Consider the following 14,744-nt stretch of genomic DNA (forward strand, 5'->3'; position numbering starts at 1 on the left):
GGGCCTGTGCCTGCTTCCCGGCTCCTTTCATATAATCATAGAATTGTAAAGTTAGAAAGGACCACGAGGGTCGCCTAGTCCAACCTCCTACAAAAGTGTCTACGGAACCAGGCCTGGGAGAACCAGCCTGATGGTGCAAAACTACAACACCCATAATCCTTGGCCATTGGGGCTGATGGGAATTGGAGTTCATCAGCATTGGGGGGGGGGGAATGAGAAGGCTTCCCCCATCCCTGTCTATGCAGAACTAAGTCCTACCTACTGGAATTCAGTGGGACCGACTCCCAGATAACTCCACTTACCTGCGAGTAAGCACCATTGAATTCATATGGGTTTCCTTCTGAGTAGACAAGGTGGTGTTCTCAGTTGGTGCAGTAGCCTATAGTATCCTGATGTCTTGAAATAATTTCAGAGATGTAGGTTCCCCCCCCCCCAAAAAAAAATTCCAACGTTTATTTGAGGGTCTTTAAATGGAGGGAAATGCCCAGACTATTTGTTCTGCAATCAAGAATCCTTTATTTATACAGCATCGTCAATGCACGTGTTTCACTTGTTTATTCAGAAGTATGGAGGGTTGTGTGTTTTGTTAAATAACACCTTTCATTCATGTTCCCGGGGCTGTTTACAAAAGAAGGACAGAACAATTAAAGTCTACATTAAAAGTAAAATGCAAAACATATATGCTAAAAGTCAGGAAATTATTATTATTATTATTATTATTATTATTATTATTATTATTTTGCTCTTAGTTCCGCATGAAATTTAGGTGATCCGCCTGGAGAACTTTGCTTGAATGGGCCACATCATCATCATCATCATCATCATCACAGTATAAAACAATAGGATTACAAATGCATCTGAAAACACTCTGGAAAATGCTTTTGTGTGTGTGTGTGACAGAAGCCTACATTTCTACCCCCCCTCTTCCTCCAAAGAGCTCAAGGTGACGAACACGGCTTTCCTCCTCTCCACAACAACCCTGTGAGGTATCTGAAGAAGTGTGCATGCACACGAAAGCTCATACCAATGACAAACTTAGTTGGTCTCTAAGGTGCTACTGGAAGAAAAGAAACTGTATTTTGTTTCGACTACGCCAGACCAACACGGCTACCTACCTGTAACGGTAGAACCTGTGAGGTAGGTTAGGCTGTCAGACTGTGACTAATCCCAGTGTACCCAGTGACAATTAGACAGTGGGTTCCAAGAGAAACTCCTTTGGGACCGTTTTCCGCCTCTGGGGTGCCATAATGGAGCTCCCCACCCCACGTTCTGCTTGTGACCTGTTCATATCAGATGGCCCCAGCGCACATCGACTGATCCACATAGATATGAGAAGCGTGAACATATTATTTCTACAGATATCGGACGGGGGCTCAACAGCCCGATTCTCTGCCGGGACAAATCCCCTGTAGCTGTAGATAGGGAGAGAGGTCTGTCCTACTGTGTGTCTCGCTGACAATTTTATTCGATCATAGTAATAATAATAATAAATCGCTATTAATGTAATCGACAGCAATGGGACAAAATAAGCTGGCTGTGTTCCCTACCAAGAGCCTTTGCCACAGTTGTTCTGACATGCTTATTCTCTCTTCCATGCTGCAAGGCACGTATGAAACGCCTTAAGGGTGAGTGAGATTCACACGTGCAAATGTCCGTGTTCTTAAGCTGCTGGACACCCTTGATGCACATGAGCTTACTGGTCCCTCGTATATCTGATGAGCGGCAGCTATGCGTGTGAATGCACCCGGAGGGAGGCTTCGATGCCAACCCTTAACTCCACTTACCCGGCTGGCATAAAACTAGAAAACCCATATGCACACACCTGGGATGAAGTCCCAGAAAAGTCAGAGGGATTTACTTTTGAGTAGACACATTTATAGGCGCTGCACTTCACCGCTAGAAAGATTCTCTGTGTTCAGTCGGACCAGAGTCCTAAGTGAGGCCTAAAACACAGCAGGGCTTACTTCTGAGTAGGCACGTTCAGGATTGCACTGAGACAGGGATGCCAAGCTTTCCAGGCACAGAAGCCCTCTTCGTGTTTACAAACTGATTTATATATTCTTGAACCCTTTTATAGTTTCACAAATCATTTATTTAAAAAGCAATGCCTTTCCATATATTTGATTTTCCCCCGCTGAGGGAGTAAAATAAGCCTCGAATTTCGTGTCTATCTGCAAGAACTAGAAACTCTTTAAATTAAAAAAAAAAAACTAGACAAGGGTTTTTTATCATATAACCCACCCACTCACTCCGAAATAATTCATTCTGCAAACAGCCCAGAGAATTTGAAACAAACAGCCTAGTTCTATTTTTGCATCTAGGACTAGGAAACAAGATGATCCGGGTTTACTTTCGAGTAGATAAGCGAGTATGGGATTGGAGCCTAACAATTCAACCCATGTCTTCTCGGAAAAGAAGCCCCGCTGAGTTCAATGGGAATGGGATTTACTTCCAGATGAATGTCGCAGGCTGTCCTAAGAACAAGGCTGCGAACTGAATACACATTCTTACTCCTGAGTAGGTCCTACTGAGGTCGGCAGGTGTTACTTCCAATAAATTCTGCATACAGGATAGGGGCTACATGTCTCTCCCGGGAATCGACGTGATCTCTGAGTTTAAGATTCCACCGTAAAATTAGGCTCCCACCCCAGACCTTTCCCCCAAAACAAGGGACGGTAAAATAATAATCCGAATCTTGACTGAAGTCGCTCCCAAGTCTTGATCTTCGTTAGGAAAACAAACACGTTGTCAATTTCTCCTCGCTGCTTTGCTTGCCTGGCTGCGATCAGAAGCGCTCCTGCACCTGTTGATCCGAGAACCAGCCTTGCTGCACGCTGCGCCCCTTCTCCTCCTCTTCGCTTTCTTTGCGGCCCGGAGCGGGTGGGGGGAGATGAGAAGACCCTATTCCTTGTTGTGAATCCACGAGCATTCCCCATCTTCCTCGCCTTTCTGCGGCAGTAAATTGGGGGGGGACCCAATCTGGATCGCGTGCAAACTTCTTTTCACCTGTCTCTGGGGTTCCTCTTGGGTGGATTTGAATTCGTGACTTTTCCCCCTCCCCCCCCCACCTCTCCTCTCCTAGGACGGCGTCCCGCCCCCAGCTTCACACCAGGAGAATTACAGGAGAAGGATATAGGCACGTGGAGTTTGCAACGACTAAGAGAAGCAAGTCTCTCTTTTTTCACTCCCCCAATGCTATTGAAAAACTGGGCATTTTGCACTATTAAGGATCTCTCCGCTCTTCTTTCACGTGCTGCAATGGCAGCAACTTCAGTGGGGGGCAAACCCCCGGGAAGGGGCGTTTCAGGAGCGCAGACTAGGCGCTGTGTTTCTCCAGCCGCTCCTTCTGGAAAGGAAGGCCCATTGATTCCGGTGGAGAGACCGACTCCGGAGGAATCATACTTAGGATCCACTCCGGAGAAGGACCGGCCTGCAAAACAACATGAAATCTCTGCCACCCTTCATAATAATAGCAATGATTCCAAAGGGAATAATATCGAATTCGCAGAACAGAACTGGATTTCCTTACCCATTTCGAGGTTCCTGTTAAACTCCTCTTACTAAGTCCTTTGTGGGGGTTGGGGTAGGAACGCGAGACTAAACCGGTTCCCTGGGATGTGGGTGGATGAGGAGGTTCTACAGGACCGGCGGGCGACCGCCTCCCCTCCTGCAAAATAGAAACCAGAGAGAACTAAATCCAGTTTGAGGTGAGGCACACACGCGCACCTGGATTTAAAAAACCGAATCTCCAAAAAAAAAAAAAAGGTTTAATCAATCCATATTGTCCCTCGAGTAAAGCGATGGTGGGCGGCTTTGAAATATCCTAACCCTTGAAAGTTCCCAGTGCCCTCCCCCCCCCCATTTTAAAACAATCCAGTCTTTCCTGGTTTTGAATCTTTATTCCCAAGCAGCCAACAACCTTCTTCTTTCTCTCTGGATTTAATCTTCATTTCATTTGTTTGAGGGAGGAGCAAAGCACGTGTGAATGCACTCTCTAATATGCATTCCCCATATAACTTTTGGTCACCCTCTTCCTTGGCTCTCCCACTTGGATAAAAAGATATTGCAAGCTTATCGGGGCAGAGACCCCACTCTTTCCCGTCCTTGTTTTGCTTGTAAAGGACTTCGATAAGCGACCATAAACTTACAAGGGGCGCAGGTCGCCTTGGCTGTTCATCTCTCAGCTTATTATATTTTAAATACTTTTGATAACAGATATATGTAAGCTCTTTCGTGCCTTCTCCCTCCGTTTGTTTATTGCCTTGTGAAATTCATTGATAAATGCATTATCTATTGGGAGTCCAGAGAATAACTTGAAAGGCGGGGAGCAGACGCCAGACAGATATTATGAATTTTTCTTATCCCTTGAAATCTCTCCACGCTGTGCTGCTTCCTCCCACAGATCCTTTGAAACCAGAAGTGTGTGTGTGTGTGTGTGTGTGTGTGTGTGTGTGTGTGTGTGTGTGTCTGCACATTAACACAAATATTTATTGCACATATACATGACTGATACTAGTGTGTCTGCATGCGTGTAATAGATAAGAATGTTTGCGTGCGTGTACTCGTATAATGTTGCAATTGTGCCTGATAGCGTTGAAGAATTAGATTCTATTACCTTGCATAACTGATTTATAAATCCGTGTACTTTCTGAAACCAACCGGCCTTGTTCCCGAGTAACCCCCGACACCCTTTTTTAAAAAATTGGGCCCCATCCTCGGACTAAAGTTCTGGATACCAGGCTTGTTCAAGCCGCTGGTTGTGTTTGATGCTTGACTTTCAGATTTGCCTGACAAAGAGATCCATTTTGGATGGAATCGCTCCGGGGCCGAGTCTCTGGCCTGGGGGGCAATTCAGCAGTGACGTAGGGAAAAACATACTCTAGGCAAGCTCAGAGGCACCACAGAATTTTGAATCTGGCACCCTGAATTTGGGGGAGAACAAGCCCTTGCTGTGCAGAAAGGGGGAGGGGGAGGTTATGGGGCTGGCCGAAAGGGGCATGAAATTAGGTTGGTCTGTTTTGCGGACAGCATAATTGAGACAAGAGCTTCTTCTTGTCTGAGACTGAATGGGAGAGGAAAAGGGGAGACTCGGCAGCACGGTTTAGGGGTGCTATTTAGGGAGACCACCCACCTTTCCCAGCCATACAGTAAAGGGTTACTCCTTAGAACACATCCAGCTCTGATGATCATTAGGTATATAAAAAATTAAACGTATCACCAGTACTTTTTTGGGGGGCGGCGGTTCTTAATATTGTACATGACCTCTGAATCCTCTCCAAAAATAACCCACCTCTCCCCACCGCAAAAAAACCCCCTGCATTCCTTAATTGTGCCTTCAACGCTGATAACCATGTATGAAGCGGGCTGATTGGAAATCCAAGGCTTTGTGGGTGGGACGCCACGTTAAAAACACAAAATAACACAGCTAACTTTGCCGAACTGATCTGAATATCCTCCCGGATCTATATATAATGCTGTTAAAACCAACAGACTGCGACCGCCATCGTTTTCCGATCCAGTTTGTAGGGAGGTGTCAATTATTGGGATTGTAACGTGTATTCTGCTTGTATGTGTGTATGTGTATGTCTTATCTCAAGACCTCCCTCGCGGATCCTCCAAAACTGGGCTCCCACGGCCACACACACACACACACAGACACACAAACAATATTCATTCTTGGAATAAATTCTACCAAGGTAGAATTTTTGAATGTTACATTTTTGCTCGTGTTCTTGTGTGTGTTGACGATCCATGAAAGCGATTGCCTACTACCCAATCCACGGCTGGCCACGTGATTCCGTTTATCCCACTGAAATCCGTGCTGCATACCTGTAAATTATTCCTATGGAAACTCAGCGGGGTTTCATCGCGAGAACCCCCCCCCCCAAAAAAAACCCCAGCGTGTAATTTTGGGATTCCTGTCTCCTGTAGACTTTCTGTCCCAGCCCCCTCCCCTGATGCAGAGGAGGCTGGAGTGAAGCTCCTGGCGCACTTTTAACGTCAGAAGGGTGCTCGTTTTCTGAACTTTGCAGATTTGCGTGGGGTCAAGTAGCGAGCTATGTGCGCGCGTGGGGGGATTTTTATTTTTGGGAAGGAGGGGCGAGTGAAACCATACAGCCAGAATAATCTCAATAGTCATTTTTAAAAACGTTTTATTTTTCGAAACAAGACTGCGCCTTTTCCTTAGAACAAACTTTGACCTTTTCCTTAAAATACACAAGTTAGAATTGAGAACAGACATACAATAAACAACATTATTTTAAAAAAGTATGATCACAAACTAAACTGGGAACCGGAGCGGTTTGGGGTAGTTTTGCAACGCTCTCCTCTCACAGTGTCGAAGGTAATGCAATGAGATCTTGTTTAACTGTTTATTCTGAAACCCTAACAGGAAGAGCAAGCACCTTGAACGCGCTAGGACTTATTTCTGATTAAAAGCAGGCAGCTCTGCCTGGGCCGGTAACAATCCAATGCGCGCTGGGAGCGCGATCCTAATAATGTCTCCTCCAAAGGCCGGTCCCATTATCTTCAGCGGGGCTTACTCCCACGCAGGTGGGGTTAGGACTGCAACTTTCCCCGGGAATAAGCCCAGCTGAACTCAGCGAGGCTTACCCTCGAGGAAACATGCAGAGGATCGCGATGCGCAGAAGGTTGCGCCAGATGCAATGGCGTTTCAATAACTCCAGTGAACAACTTAAGCAGCGAGGCGCTGGTCCCTATGATCCTTCTCAAACCACACCCGCCCGCCCCTCAGCCTAGAGTTTTGTGGCTGTGTTAACTTGGAGGTCTGGCGATATTTTGCTTTCCCGGTTGATCTGTTCCTGGGGACAATTTTCCATTCATTTCCTATGGTGCCTGGAGAAGGGGGGTCGGGGTGGGTTAGGAGGCAGGGAGGGGCATTGATTCTTGTGAGAAATGTTATTTTCATCAATCACCCGCAATTTGGCTAAGTGGCCCGGACAGAATACCAGCAGTCCCGCTGGCTGAGGTCAGAGAGACGAGGGAGCCGCGGAGAAGAGCAAATTGAGGACCCGGCAACCCTTTTGCAAGAGCGCCAAGGTCCCCAATGGCTGCCTGCGTGTGTGTGTGTGTGTGTGTAGTTGCAGGCAGAATTGGGGGGGGGGATAAGGAGGGGCAGACTAGGAGGGGGGCCCGGGAAGGTCCGCCATGTGACATGAGGGAAATATGAAGGACTTTGACAGGTCTTAAACGGCCTGGCGCCAGGGCCGGAGTCTGCGTAGCTAAAAATAGACGAGGGATGGAGAGAGGAGATGGGTCGAGATGAAAGGGGGCGCATGGTGGGGGGAGGGGGGAGAAAATGGGGGGGAGGACAGGGACCTGCTGGGGGTGTGGGCAGATGTTTAGCCAGAGCAGCTTTCTCCCAAAGTTCAAGCAGCATTTTTTAATTGTCTGTGGGAAAGTAATAATAAATCCTCGTTTTGCTTGTTACGCATCTCCTTTCGTAACGTTTTAGGGACCCATTTCACTCCGTTCCCCATCTCTTTCTTTGAAAGAATGATAAAATATATATATTTTAAAAAACACCTCTCTCCCTCATTCATCCAACCGTGGGTTTCTTCCTTTCAAATTAATGCTTCCTCATAATTTCACACACACGGGTCTTCACGTTCATTTTCTTCTCATTGCGAAGGGAATATTGGCGTGTGTTTCCATTTTCCCCGCGATTGCTCCTTCTCCCTCGTTAATTCACACACCCTTAGCTGCTGCTGTTTATTTCTACACAACTGAAACAGGGGGGGGGGAACCTGGAAACGATGTTAGGATGTTATAAAGGTGTGATTATGGATATCTCCAGGGATGCTAAATTTTGCTTTAAAACCCAAGCAGGATTTCCCATCTGTAATATTTATCTTTCCCTCTTTTCCTACCTTGTTTTTCACTCCCTCCCTCACACAGATGTAGAGTGGACTTGATTTTCAGGCTGGATGTATTATCTGAATGTAATTATTCTTCACTGTGAAAGAGGACTGAGAAATCCATTGCAAACCTTTTTGTTAAACTGGGGATCTCAACTTCCCGATAGGAAGAGTGTGTCCCCCACCCCCACCCCCTCGGAGCACTTATGGAAAATACAGGGGTTAAAGGCATAAGCGAAGCAAGTGGAAATAAATCTGTGCCAATTCTCTTTCTCCCCCTTTCTCTTTTTCAGTCTTTACTAGGAGAATTGCGGCGGGGGGGGGGTGGAGAGGGATCGGGGAAGGAAGTCGACAAGATAAGTTATTTAAAAGATAACCAGTCCCAGAAGGTTGCAGAAGGGGAGAGAGAGAAAGGAATAGCAAGGAAATTATTAGATCAAAATGCACTTGGGAAAAGGGGGGGCAGAGTGGGATGTTCCAGCTTGTTGGGGGATTAAGGGAAGCTTAATATAGAAAATGGCTGGAAACTGAACTTTGTATATTCGCTGGGGGGGGGGCGTGGTTGAGGAGAGATCCAAGTCTCCAGAACTTCCCCCCATTTAAACTCCATCCCACTGCCCTGATAACCGGAATCGACCTGAGGCTTAAAACAAACTCTCTCCCTTCACTTCCAGATAAGCCCCCACCTCGTATTTAAACAGTGTGTGCGTCGTGTCCGTCCTGCACACGAACGCAGATGTACCTGCGGGGTACGAGGAATCTACAAATAATCTGTATATATTCTATGCATAAATACAATGCTTGTTTAAAATTCACCAAGTTGGGGAGGGGGAGGAGAGAAACAGCTCCAAAACATATACACGCACGAAGATTGCACTCCTCTACGGGTCTACTCAAAGCAAGCCCCATTGAGTTCAATGGGGCTTACCCTCAGGCAAGAGGGTACAGTATTGGATTGCAAGCTTAACCTGCAGGAGCAAGAGAATACAATTCCGGGGCCGATTAGATTGGGCATGTTAGATTTCCGTTTGTTTATCTCTGACACACACAGATAGACACGAAGGGGGAATACATATGTGTTTGTGTATTTGTGCGGGGTGTGTGTGTGTAATGTAATATTGGGGGGGAAGCATTAACGTTCCAAAAACATGGAGCATAACATTTAATTTTGTATACCAATCACGAAAGAGAGAAAAAGCAGCTTATTTTTATATTTAAATAATAATAATTGGGGGGGGGGAGGTGTCAAATTATTTGAAGAGGTGGAAAGCGAATTTTTTGGGTTCCTTTATATCCATGGAGCGTAAAGGCGTATATATTGGTTCAAACTTCCACTGGTGAGTTTATACTCCAAATGCTCTCAGATCAGGGGTCTAATTTTCCTCTCCTACGTCCACCTCCCCACCCCATTCAGTTCATGGATGAAATGAAGTAGAAAGCAGATGCTTTATATACTGTAATTCAGTTCCTTTCATGGTTGCAGGTGATTCACCCTGCTTGGGTTTCAAAACCAAGTTTAGCATCCTTGGGAGATATATACTGTATCTATAGGGCAGCTGTTGCATAAATTACTTCATTTTTATTTCATAACACAGTGAGGACATTTTCTGTAGTTGGTCCGTCGCCTGCGCTTGGTGGGATTCCCTCGCCCCTCTCCCCCACCGCGATCCTCTGCACAGTTAAGCAAGCCCCATTTGCATGGTGGTGGGTGGTGGGGAAGAGAGACCGGTGGGCTCTACAGTACTTCCAGCAAATAATGACTGGGAAGGATATCCTCCTAAGTGCAAGATCCTGCCCCAAACGAGCCGCTAACACCCATGGATTTTGCCGGGTAAAAGAAGCAAGCAAGCGTTTACAGTTCTGCTGTTGAAACCAGCGAGGTTTCAACCATTAGAGTTGTTTGTTTGGCTGGAATCGTGTCGTCGTAGGTATGCTTTGAACACCAACAGGTACCGAGTGTGTATCTTCTTTATTTATCACCAGCACCCGACAAACCCTTTCCTGGAAGTTAAAAATGAATTGTGGGCAAAAGCTGTGTCGTCCCCCCCCCTTTTTTTTCTTTTAAAGGCTGTGATCCTGAGCGCGCTTTCCTTGCGAATAGGAACCCCTGACCTCTGCGCTGTAGCGCTTACTTCCGAGGAAGTGAACCTAGAATCGGGCTCGTTTGTCGGTTCTCGCTTTCTCCGTAACAGCCTAGAATGGGGATAAAATTGTAAGGGAAGGGAAGGGGTGTTATTTTGGAAGGGGTGGGCTTGCCCCTCCAGGATCTGATGCCTCTCTAGCTGCTGGTTGACTTTGTCCACGTTTAATAAGGGACTCCTCCTTCTCCTCTCTTTGGTGAAAACAAAACAGAAAGATAACAAGAATAACATATCGCTCAAACTGCCCTTCTCTTCCCCGCCCATAGACCGCAAAGCCAGAAATCGCGTTGCAAAAAGCCACGTAATCGGTTGCTTATTTACAAGTGGGTTTAAAATGAGCGCGGGTGGGGGAATATTGGGATCTATCGTTTTCAAATCAAGGGGTAGCCTGCCTTGAGCAAGCAGGTGCCATCGCTTTCACTAAAAAGAACATCAACCTTGCTCCCAGTTTTAAAACGACTCCCTTTTTGCACTTCCTTTCCTCAAATCATTCCTTAGCACTAATTATTATTAATAATATTATCAATTTGCCTGTTGCTGTCATGGACCGTGGCTTGGTATTTGGGAAGAGTATTTCCCCCCCTTTATAGCTGATGTCCACCTCCTGTTCTGCACTACTGGGAGCAAGAGAGCTGGGAAGGAAGCTGGGGTGATGGGTTTTAATTCAGGAAGAGGCAGCAGGAATATCAGCAAGGGTTGGCAGAGGTCAAAGAGGCGGGGACTCCTGCACCTTCAATAGCTGGGTAGAAAATGGACTTTCGGCAGCTGCAGCTTGCTACTAAAGGTGTGGGAGCCCCGGCCTGTTTGGCCTCTGCCCACCCTTGCTGGAGGAGCAGAGCCTTAAATTGAACACCTTTACCTGGCTGTCATAAGCCCCTTGCAGAATCTGAATTTTAGCAGTCAGAGACTAAATTGGTTTTAAGGTAGTGAGTCCCCACCCCACAGCCCACCACGGGTAAAATCTGGTTTCTGATTTGGCTTTTGGCAAAAGGGTGCTCTTCTCTGTCTCACTCCATCAGCAACAGGGTAGTAATGATGCCCTACTCTGCAAGGTGGTTGTTTTGGATTATAAGGATGGGGAAAATGAGAGGGTGAAAAATCTGCAGAAGCGCCGTCTGGACCCTGTTCTGACTAGTACATTCACCTACTTGCAACCCGTCTATATGGCTTCCTCTCTGTTCTCCGGAAAGGAAAGGTCAGGGGTAGAGAAGCTGCTGCTTTGCCTGCAGGAGGTCCCAGGTTCGATCCCAGGCATCTCCTGAAAGGAGAAGGAATGCCCCCTCTGCCCGAAGCCCTAGAGAGCTGCTGCCAGTCAGTGTTGGCAATATGGAGCTCGATAGATGAATGGTTTGACTCGGTATTAGGCGGTTCCCTATGATTTTTTCTCGTGGGCTATGGAGAAAACGAGAGCGTGTGCGTGACAGACCATCTCAAACACACACATAAAGAGAATATATTCTGTAAAAAGCGTGCCTACTTATTGAGCCTTTTTAAAAAAAAACACGTACCGGGGTCAACACAGGCAAACTGGAGGAGCCACCCCTGACCCCAGAAGCCTCCCTCTTTTAAGACAATAAATGTGCGGGCTTGTAATAATAACACCTTGGTGGTCACTTGAAATGCACTCTGTCCATGTCCAGAGAACCCCTCTGCCTCGGTACTCAACATCTTGTGGGAATGAGGTCTGGCTTTTTCAAACAGATCCCGGGGCTCAGGAAGCCTCTTGCACTGGAGCAACTAAGTCAAAGGCACTGTAAACGGAAATATTTACTGACTGGCTGGGGGGGGGAGGAAAGGGGAGCAAAGAGTTCGTCACAGAGCATAGCAATCCTATGCGTGTCTATTCCAGAGAAAACCCTGTTCAGTTCAATGAGGTTTACTCCCCAGTAAGTGTGGTTACGATTGTAGCCTCATCAGACTCAAACTGGATATTAGGCGCTCAAAAAAAAGGGGGGGGAGGTGGGGTTATCTGGCTGCTGCAAACAGCGCAAGCCCCCTCCCCAATCTCTATGCTGTGAATTAAGGGTTGTATCTGGTGGGTGGGTGGGGCCAATGCATTTTCACTTCCCCCCTTTCCGCTGTAGTTTTCATTTTTTTGGTTCATATTAATTTCCTCCCCGCCCCCGTTCATTCCCTCCAAAATGCTCAGCGTTAACTGTAAGCTTCTCGGGGCGAAGCTAAGGCCACGCCACACACGTGAGGCGCAATGCTTCCTCTGCCCCAAAATAACCTTGGGAGCTCTCGCTTGTTAAGAAGAGCTGGAAACTAGTTTGTTCAGTGTACTGAATACTGTAGCTCTGTGCTGGGTAAACCTACCGTCCTCGGGATTCTTTGAGAAAAGTCGCGTGCTTTGCATGAAAGATGGAGAGGCAACCTAAGGCGCCTGTTGGCGCTCCATAGATCTCGACCCGCCCTGTAGGGATGCTGCCCCAGTTGGGGACTGGGCTGGGGGACCTGTGCGTGTCTGTGCGGAGTCGCTCCCCTCCCCCCTTCCCTCCACGCAGCCGAGGAGCTGCGAAAGACTAGCTAGCCTTGCTGAGTCTCTCAGAAGCTGATTAGATGCGGCCATCTAGGGGTCAGGCGAGCACATGATTTCGCAGCCTGGGCAGACGCGGCTCCTGCTCCCATCGCGCGCTTATAGGTCCTCTCCCACTTGAAGGGAGAAAAGGAGGGGGGGAATAACTTCCCAGAATTTGGGGGACATAAATGCTTCTCTCTATTTATTTTTTTAAAACTCCTTTGTCTTGTCGCTTTTTAATTGTGGACACTTCAAACTGGTGGCGCCAAGAGGCTCTTGACCCAACTCTCTTCTCTCTCCCCCCCCCCCCCGGCTCAATCGGGGGGAATCTGAAAGTAGACACACACACAGACAGATAGCTCTTCTTGTCAACTATCTGTGGAGTGGGAAGATTTGGCTGGGACAGGGTGGTTGTGTAGCTGTATTCTTTATCTCGTGCTCCCCACAGGTTGGGTGGGGGATCTTGAGGAGGTGGTGAGAGAGAAAGAGGTGCGCCTCTTCCCCACTCCCCTCCAAAAAAATCCATTTTCAAACAAAGTAACCTTTGCAAGCGATCGCCCTCTTGGCTCTATTTTCTCCAACCCCCTAAGTAAATTCTCTCCCTCCAGAAAAAGACTAGGAAAGGCGGTGGGCAAATAACGCCGATCAATTGAAAATGGAACAAGGGGGCGAGAGATGAGAGAGCCAAAACTAATTTCATTGCTATCCATTTCTCATTTGGAACCAGTTTGGGGGGCGCAATAGAATAAAGGAAGTTCCCCAGCCAATTTACATGCAAGCGGGCGGGTGCCGGTGACAATTCGTTGGGTGCTGTTAAATGGGTGGGGGGACCATTTAACCCACCCCGCGCCTGTATTATGGGATATGCTGACGCGCTGATGTGGCTATCAAGAGGTCAGGGCTGCGATCCTTACGCACGCTCACTTGGGAGTAGTAAGCTCTATGCAAGCGAAGTGGGACTTTATTCCGAATAAAGATGAGGAGAACTGGACGGCAAAGTTGTGTTCCTAAGGACGGTGTGGGTAGCATTGGTGTTTAGGGGTAGACAAGTGGTTTGTGGATGTCAGCCCAGGGGGTTGCGGGGAGGGGAGGTGGGGAGAACCGCTACAGTATTTCCAGGGCTGCGATCCAGCAAAAAGTTAAGCGTGGGAGTCTGGGATGTACAAACCCATTTTTTAAAACAATAAAGTCCCCGAGTAAAACTGGGAGCTGTTCCTTCAGAGCGCAATCCTGTACATGTCTACTCAGAAGTAAGTCCCGCTGAGCTCAAGGAGGTTTGCTTTCAGGTGAGCTTAACATAGGATTGCAGTTGGGAGCAAGTTCCAGTGGGGTCCAATCGGAGTAGACATCGCACGAATGCGCTGTTGGAGACCATCAAGTTCAAAATCTTTAGGGTGGCAGTATTAATAGTATCGGAGTTGCAGAATAGTAAGAATGATTTAATAATGAATACATCATCCTGTGTTCCACACTTTAGGCACCCTCCTCGCCTCTGCGACCTTTCCCCAAAAGCTTTAAAAAATAATAATACTACGGATCGGCGCTCCCCCGAAACCTACCCCGAGGTATCTCTGAACGCGCGCCCCTCTGCTCGCTACTCACCCAAGGCTGCTTTGGCTGCGTTTTGCAGAGGGTCGGATTCGCTCCGCTATTACTTCCATTGCCCGGGCTGAATCTTTCCATCTCCGCACGGTCCCGGAGGCCGAGACTGGGCTAGGAAGCGAAGTCTTAAAGCGGCGATGCGCACCGGCTTGCCTCCATTTTTCTCAGACCCCCCCCCCAATGCCTCCCCCGCGTTATCTATGCGCCCCACCCCTACCCCAAAGTTTGGGAAGCCGCGAAATCTGCTCGTGGTCCAGGCAGCCCCTGCCCGGATCCGCTGGAGGGGGGAAGCGCATGGGCCTTTCTCCGTTCTCTGGGTGGGCCCTACCCGAATCTCTTCAAAGGGTTTCTCTCCCTCCCTCTCTCTGGCTCTCTCTTCCCTCCCTCCTTCCTTGCTGAAATTAAATCGCGCGGGGGGGGGGGGAGAGGAACATCGCGCTCGGGGTTTTGGAAAAAGAATGGATGTCATCATAAGAAACTATAATTTGGGGGGCAGGAAAGGAAAAAAAAGGAAAGGAGCAGCCCTTTGATGGATTAAATAGAATAATTATATTCACGATGTCCCTGTTTACTTCCCCTCAAAATATTCCTCTTTGTAGGGGGCGG

At 47.7% G+C, this 14,744-nt stretch overlaps 1 long non-coding RNA gene across 1 annotated transcript; it reads right to left on the reverse strand.

Annotated features, from left to right (window-relative positions):
* Window positions 1–492: 492 nt before the first annotated feature.
* LOC118097019 (uncharacterized) lies at window positions 493–14,436 on the reverse strand. The gene is made up of 3 exons (XR_009556813.2): window positions 14,139–14,436; window positions 3,530–3,667; window positions 493–618 (listed from the first exon to the last, which is right to left on the reverse strand). It is a non-coding gene; the product is annotated as an uncharacterized LOC118097019 (long non-coding RNA).
* Between the last annotated feature and the right edge of the window lie 308 nt (window positions 14,437–14,744).

This window comes from Zootoca vivipara, chromosome 14 (assembly GCF_965207765.1).
Source record: "Zootoca vivipara chromosome 14, rZooViv2.hap1.1, whole genome shotgun sequence".
Taxonomy (NCBI): Eukaryota; Metazoa; Chordata; class Lepidosauria; order Squamata; family Lacertidae; genus Zootoca; species Zootoca vivipara.